We start from the raw sequence: 7,500 nt of genomic DNA, 5'->3' as shown, positions 1-7,500 counted from the left end.
CGGTGAGGCCGGTCCGGTTGTCCGAGGGTCCTGAAAAGCCTGTCGCCATAAATCTCCGCGCGGACACCCGAGCCGGAGGGGGCGGCCCGGGGATCCGTACCGGGACCGGGGGCGACCGGGAAATGTGGCCGGGTCTCTGGAACCGAAAGCCCGGCGCACCGCTCGGTCTGCTCCCCTTCCGGACTTCCGAGCCCCGGAGGAGGAGGGGCGGTCTACCCGCTGGCTCCCGCGCGGGTAGACCGGGCCTCCGCCCCGCACTCTGCCGCTCGAGCGGCGGGCGGAGGCCCGGTCTACCTCCGCGGGGGCTTCCGGGGCGGGTAGACCGGGCCTCCGACGGCCGGAGGCCCGGTCTACCTCCCTAGCCTTCCGGGGCGGGTAGACCGGGCCTCCGACGGCCGGAGGCCCGGTCTACCTCCATAGCAGCCGGTGGCCTCCGGAGGCCCGGTCTCCCTCCGCGGGGCTTCCGGGGCGGGTAGACCGGGCCTCCGACGGCCGGAGGCCCGGTCTACCTCCATAGCAGCCGGTGGCCTCCGGAGGCCCGGTCTACCTCCCTAGCCTTCCGGGGCGGGTAGACCGGGCCTCCGACGGCCGGAGGCCCGGTCTACCTCCATAGCAGCCGGTGGCCTCCGGAGGCCCGGTCTCCCTCCGCGGGGCTTCCGGGGCGGGTAGACCGGGCCTCCGACGGCCGGAGGCCCGGTCTACCTCCATAGCAGCCGGTGGCCTCCGGAGGCCCGGTCTACCTCCCTAGCCTTCCGGGGCGGGTAGACCGGGCCTCCGACGGCCGGAGGCCCGGTCTACCTCCATAGCAGCCGGTGGCCTCCGGAGGCCCGGTCTACCTCCGCGGGGCTTCCGGGGCGGGTAGACCGGGCCTCCGACGGCCGGAGGCCCGGTCTACCTCCATAGCAGCCGGTGGCCTCCGGAGGCCCGGTCTACCTCCCTAGCCTTCCGGGGCGGGTAGACCGGGCCTCCGACGGCCGGAGGCCCGGTCTACCTCCATAGCAGCCGGTGGCCTCCGGAGGCCCGGTCTCCCTCCCTAGCCTTCTGGGGCGGGTAGACCGGGCCTCCGACGGCCGGAGGCCCGGTCTACCTCCATAGCAGCCGGTGGCCTCCGGAGGCCCGGTCTACCTCCCTAGCCTTCCGGGGCGGGTAGACCGGGCCTCCGACGGCCGGAGGCCCGGTCTACCTCCATAGCAGCCGGTGGCCTCCGGAGGCCCGGTCTACCTCCGCGGGGCTTCCGGGGCGGGTAGACCGGGCCTCCGACGGCCGGAGGCCCGGTCTACCTCCATAGCAGCCGGTGGCCTCCGGAGGCCCGGTCTACCTCCCTAGCCTTCCGGGGCGGGTAGACCGGGCCTCCGACGGCCGGAGGCCCGGTCTACCTCCATAGCAGCCGGTGGCCTCCGGAGGCCCGGTCTCCCTCCCTAGCCTTCTGGGGCGGGTAGACCGGGCCTCCGACGGCCGGAGGCCCGGTCTACCTCCATAGCAGCCGGTGGCCTCCGGAGGCCCGGTCTACCTCCCTAGCCTTCCGGGGCGGGTAGACCGGGCCTCCGACGGCCGGAGGCCCGGTCTACCTCCATAGCAGCCGGTGGCCTCCGGAGGCCCGGTCTACCTCCCTAGCCTTCTGGGGCGGGTAGACCGGGCCTCCGAGGGGCGGAGGCCAGGTCTACCTCCCTTGCCGGCTAGGGCGGGTAGACCGGGCCGCCGTTCCGGACTCTGCCCGGCCTGCTGTCGTGTGAGATCGCCCTGGGTGGAAACAGTTCAGGCGGGCAGGCAGGCAGGCACCACTGCTTCCAGCAGCAGCAGCCAATGGTCCTGCCTGCCCTACTGTGATGTCACCCTGGCTGGAAACAGTTCAGCCAGGCAGGCAGGGCTGGCTTCTGGCAGCAGCAGCCATGGGTCCTGCCTGCCCTACTGTGATGTCACCCTGGCTGGAAACAGTTCAGCCAGGTAGGCAGGCTGGCAGCAGCAGCAGCAGCCAGGTGCCCTGCCTGCCCTACTGTGATGTCACCCTGGCTGGAAACAGTTCAGCCAGGCAGGCTGGCAGTAGCAGCAGCAGCAGGAAGAGGTTGGTGGAGCTTTCGTCAGCCCCTGGCCTGCCCGCCTGCCCGCTTCCCTCCACCAGAGGCCTACCTCCACGGGGTGAGCCGAGCATTAAGCCCGGGAAGGGGGGGGTGGCTCGGCTCGGGGAAGGGGAGCCTTAAGCCCCGGGGTGCGCCAACACCCCCCCCCCCCCGACTGGAAAATTAAGCCCGGGGGCGGGTGTCCTCCCGGGGGGGAAGCGGCGGCGTCTCCAGGCCCGGCCGGCCGGAGGCCCGGAGGCCAGGTCTACCCGGCGGGCGGAGGCCAGGTCTACCCGGCGGGCGGAGGCCCGGTCTACCCGCCATTCAGGCCTATGCGGGTAGACCGGGCCTCCGGCGGGCGGAGGCCAGGTCCACCCCCATAGGCCTCTATGGCGGGTAGACCGGGCCTCCGCTCCCCACTCGGTCCCTTCCCCAGCCTGCCTGCCTGCCTGCCAGCGGGCCCTTAAGCCCGGGAAGGGAGGTGGGAGTCCCGGCCAGGGGAAGCGGATCCTTAAGCCCCGGGGACGCCCCCCCCTCCCACTGTGGAAAATTAAGCCCCGGAGGGAGTGTTCTTCCCGGGGGGAAGCGGCGGCGTCTCCAGCCCCGGCCGGACGGAGGCCCGGAGGCCAGGTCTACCCGGCGGGCGGAGGCCAGGTCTACCCGCCATTCAGGCCTATGCGGGTAGACCGGGCCTCCGGGGGGCGGAGGCCAGGTCTACCCGCCATTCGGGCCTATGCGGGTAGACCGGGCCTCCGGCGGGCGGAGGCCAGGTCTACCCCCATAGGCCTCTATGGCGGGTAGACCGGGCCTCCGCTCCCGACTCGGTCCCTTCCCCAGCCTGCCTGCCTGCCTGCCTGCCTGCCTGCCAGCGGGGCGTTAAGCCCGGGAAGGAAGGTGGGAGTCCCGGCCAGGGGAAGCGGATCCTTAAGCCCCGGGGACGCCCCCCCTCCCACTGTGGAAAATTAAGCCCCGGAGGGAGTGTTCTTCCCGGGGGGAAGCGGCGGGGTCTCCAGGCCGGGCAGGCCGGAGGCCCGGAGGCCAGGTCTACCCGCCATTCAGGCCTATGCGGGTAGACCGGGCCTCCGGCGGGCGGAGGCCAGGTCTACCCGCCATTCAGGCCTATGCGGGTAGACCGGGCCTCCGGCGGGCGGAGGCCAGGTCTACCCGCCATTCGGGCCTATGCGGGTAGACCGGGCCTCCGGCGGGCGGAGGCCAGGTCTACCCCCATAGGCCTCTATGGCGGGTAGACCGGGCCTCCGCTCCCCACTCGGTCCCTTCCCCAGCCTGCCTGCCTGCCTGCCGGCGGGGCCTTAAGCCCGGGAAGGGAGGTGGGAGCCCCGGCCAGGGGAAGCGGATCCTTAAGCCCCGGGGACGCCCCCCCCCCACCCACTGTGGAAAATTAAGCCCCGGAGGGAGTGTTCTTCCCGGGGGGAAGCGGCGGCGTCTCCAGCCCCGGCCGGACGGAGGCCCGGAGGCCAGGTCTACCCGGCGGGCGGAGGCCAGGTCTACCCGCCATTCAGGCCTAGGCGGGTAGACCGGGCCTCCGGGGGGCGGAGGCCAGGTCTACCCGCCATTCAGGCCTATGCGGGTAGACCGGGCCTCCGGGGGGCGGAGGCCAGGTCTACCCGCCATTCAGGCCTATGCGGGTAGACCGGGCCTCCGGCGGGCGGAGGCCAGGTCTACCCGCCATTCAGGCCTATGCGGGTAGACCGGGCCTCCGGCGGGCGGAGGCCAGGTCTACCCCCATAGGCCTCTATGGCGGGTAGACCGGGCCTCCGCTCCCGACTCGGTCCCTTCCCCAGCCTGCCTGCCTGCCTGCCGGCGGGGCGTTAAGCCCGGGAAGGGAGGTGGGAGCCCCGGCCAGGGGAAGCGGATCCTTAAGCCCCGGGGACGCCCCCCCCCTCCCACTGTGGAAAATTAAGCCCCGGAGGGAGTGTTCTTCCCGGGGGGAAGCGGCGGGGTCTCCAGGCCGGGCCGGCCGGAGGCCCGGAGGCCAGGTCTACCCGGCGGGCGGAGGCCAGTTTTACCCCCATGCAGGCCTATGCGGGTAGACCGGGCCTCCGGCGGGCGGAGGCCAGGTCTACCCGCCATTCAGGCCTATGCGGGTAGACCGGGCCTCCGGCGGGCGGAGGCCAGGTCTACCCGCCATTCAGGCCTATGCGGGTAGACCGGGCCTCCGGCGGGCGGAGGCCAGGTCTACCCCCATAGGCCTCTATGGCGGGTAGACCGGGCCTCCGCTCCCGACTCGGTCCCTTCCCCAGCCTGCCTGCCTGCCTGCCGGCGGGGCGTTAAGCCCGGGAAGGGAGGTGGGAGCCCCGGCCAGGGGAAGCGGATCCTTAAGCCCCGGGGACGCCCCCCCCCTCCCACTGTGGAAAATTAAGCCCCGGAGGGAGTGTTCTTCCCGGGGGGAAGCGGCGGGGTCTCCAGGCCGGGCCGGCCGGAGGCCCGGAGGCCAGGTCTACCCGGCGGGCGGAGGCCAGTTTTACCCCCATGCAGGCCTATGCGGGTAGACCGGGCCTCCGGCGGGCGGAGGCCAGGTCTACCCGCCATTCAGGCCTATGCGGGTAGACCGGGCCTCCGGCGGGCGGAGGCCAGGTCTACCCGCCATTCAGGCCTATGCGGGTAGACCGGGCCTCCGGCGGGCGGAGGCCAGGTCTACCCGCCATTCAGGCCAATGCGGGTAGACCGGGCCTCCGGCGGGCGGAGGCCAGGTCTACCCCCATAGGCCTCTATGGCGGGTAGACCGGGCCTCCGCTCCCCACTCGGTCCCTTCCCCAGCCTGCCTGCCTGCCTGCCGGCGGGGCGTTAAGCCCGGGAAGGGAGGTGGGAGCCCCGGCCAGGGGAAGCGGATCCTTAAGCCCCGGGGACGCCCCCCCTCCCACTGTGGAAAATTAAGCCCCGGAGGGAGTGTTCTTCCCGGGGGGAAGCGGCGGCGTCTCCAGGCCGGGCCGGCTGGAGGCCCGGAGGCCAGGTCTACCCGGCGGGCGGAGGCCAGGTCTACCTGCCATTCAGGCCTATGCGGGTAGACCGGGCCTCCGGCGGGCGGAGGCCAGGTCTACCCGCCATTCAGGCCTATGCGGGTAGACCGGGCCTCCGGCGGGCGGAGGCCAGGTCTACCCGCCATTCAGGCCTATGCGGGTAGACCGGGCCTCCGGGGGGCGGAGGCCAGGTCTACCCGCCATTCAGGCCTATGCGGGTAGACCGGGCCTCCGGGGGGCGGAGGCCAGGTCTACCCGCCATTCAGGCCTATGCGGGTAGACCGGGCCTCCGGCGGGCGGAGGCCAGGTCTACCCGCCATTCGGGCCTATGCGGGTAGACCGGGCCTCCGGCGGGCGGAGGCCAGGTCTACCCCCATAGGCCTCTATGGCGGGTAGACCGGGCCTCCGCTCCCGACTCGGTCCCTTCCCCAGCCTGCCTGCCTGCCTGCCTGCCTGCCTGCCAGCGGGGCGTTAAGCCCGGGAAGGAAGGTGGGAGTCCCGGCCAGGGGAAGCGGATCCTTAAGCCCCGGGGACGCCCCCCCTCCCACTGTGGAAAATTAAGCCCCGGAGGGAGTGTTCTTCCCGGGGGGAAGCGGCGGGGTCTCCAGGCCGGGCAGGCCGGAGGCCCGGAGGCCAGGTCTACCCGCCATTCAGGCCTATGCGGGTAGACCGGGCCTCCGGCGGGCGGAGGCCAGGTCTACCCGCCATTCAGGCCTATGCGGGTAGACCGGGCCTCCGGCGGGCGGAGGCCAGGTCTACCCGCCATTCAGGCCTATGCGGGTAGACCGGGCCTCCGGCGGGCGGAGGCCAGGTCTACCCGCCATTCGGGCCTATGCGGGTAGACCGGGCCTCCGGCGGGCGGAGGCCAGGTCTACCCCCATAGGCCTCTATGGCGGGTAGACCGGGCCGCCGCTCCCGACTCGGTCCCTTCCCCAGCCTGCCTGCCTGCCTGCCGGCGGGGCGTTAAGCCCGGGAAGGGAGGTGGGAGCCCCGGCCAGGGGAAGCGGATCCTTAAGCCCCGGGGACGCCCCCCCTCCCACTGTGGAAAATTAAGCCCCGGAGGGAGTGTTCTTCCCGGGGGGAAGCGGCGGCGTCTCCAGCCCCGGCCGGACGGAGGCCCGGAGGCCAGGTCTACCCGGCGGGCGGAGGCCAGGTCTACCCGCCATTCAGGCCTATGCGGGTAGACCGGGCCTCCGGGGGGCGGAGGCCAGGTCTACCCGCCATTCGGGCCTATGCGGGTAGACCGGGCCTCCGGCGGGCGGAGGCCAGGTCTACCCCCATAGGCCTCTATGGCGGGTAGACCGGGCCTCCGCTCCCGACTCGGTCCCTTCCCCAGCCTGCCTGCCTGCCTGCCTGCCTGCCTGCCAGCGGGGCGTTAAGCCCGGGAAGGAAGGTGGGAGTCCCGGCCAGGGGAAGCGGATCCTTAAGCCCCGGGGACGCCCCCCCTCCCACTGTGGAAAATTAAGCCCCGGAGGGAGTGTTCTTCCCGGGGGGAAGCGGCGGGGTCTCCAGGCCGGGCAGGCCGGAGGCCCGGAGGCCAGGTCTACCCGCCATTCAGGCCTATGCGGGTAGACCGGGCCTCCGGCGGGCGGAGGCCAGGTCTACCCGCCATTCAGGCCTATGCGGGTAGACCGGGCCTCCGGCGGGCGGAGGCCAGGTCTACCCGCCATTCGGGCCTATGCGGGTAGACCGGGCCTCCGGCGGGCGGAGGCCAGGTCTACCCCCATAGGCCTCTATGGCGGGTAGACCGGGCCTCCGCTCCCCACTCGGTCCCTTCCCCAGCCTGCCTGCCTGCCTGCCGGCGGGGCGTTAAGCCCGGGAAGGGAGGTGGGAGCCCCGGCCAGGGGAAGCGGATCCTTAAGCCCCGGGGACGCCCCCCCTCCCACTGTGGAAAATTAAGCCCCGGAGGGAGTGTTCTTCCCGGGGGGAAGCGGCGGGGTCTCCAGGCCGGGCCGGCCGGAGGCACGGAGGCCAGGTCTACCCGGCGGGCGGAGGCCAGGTCTACCCGCCATTCAGGCCTATGCGGGTAGACCGGGCCTCCGGGGGGCGGAGGCCAGGTCTACCCGCCATTCAGGCCTATGCGGGTAGACCGGGCCTCCGGCGGGCGGAGGCCAGGTCTACCCGCCATTCAGGCCTATGCGGGTAGACCGGGCCTCCGGCGGGCGGAGGCCAGGTCTACCCCCATAGGCCTCTATGGCGGGTAGACCGGGCCTCCGCTCCCGACTCGGTCCCTTCCCCAGCCTGCCTGCCTGCCTGCCGGCGGGGCGTTAAGCCCGGGAAGGGAGGTGGGAGCCCCGGCCAGGGGAAGCGGATCCTTAAGCCCCGGGGACGCCCCCCCTCCCACTGTGGAAAATTAAGCCCCGGAGGGAGTGTTCTTCCCGGGGGGAAGCGGCGGCGTCTCCAGGCCGGGCCGGCTGGAGGCCCGGAGGCCAGGTCTACCCGGCGGGCGGAGGCCAGGTCTACCC

Source organism: Hemicordylus capensis, chromosome 2 (assembly GCF_027244095.1).
Source record: "Hemicordylus capensis ecotype Gifberg chromosome 2, rHemCap1.1.pri, whole genome shotgun sequence".
Classification (NCBI taxonomy): Eukaryota; Metazoa; Chordata; class Lepidosauria; order Squamata; family Cordylidae; genus Hemicordylus; species Hemicordylus capensis.
The sequence above is the reverse complement of the archived record's forward strand: the minus strand, read 5'-3'. Positions refer to the sequence as shown.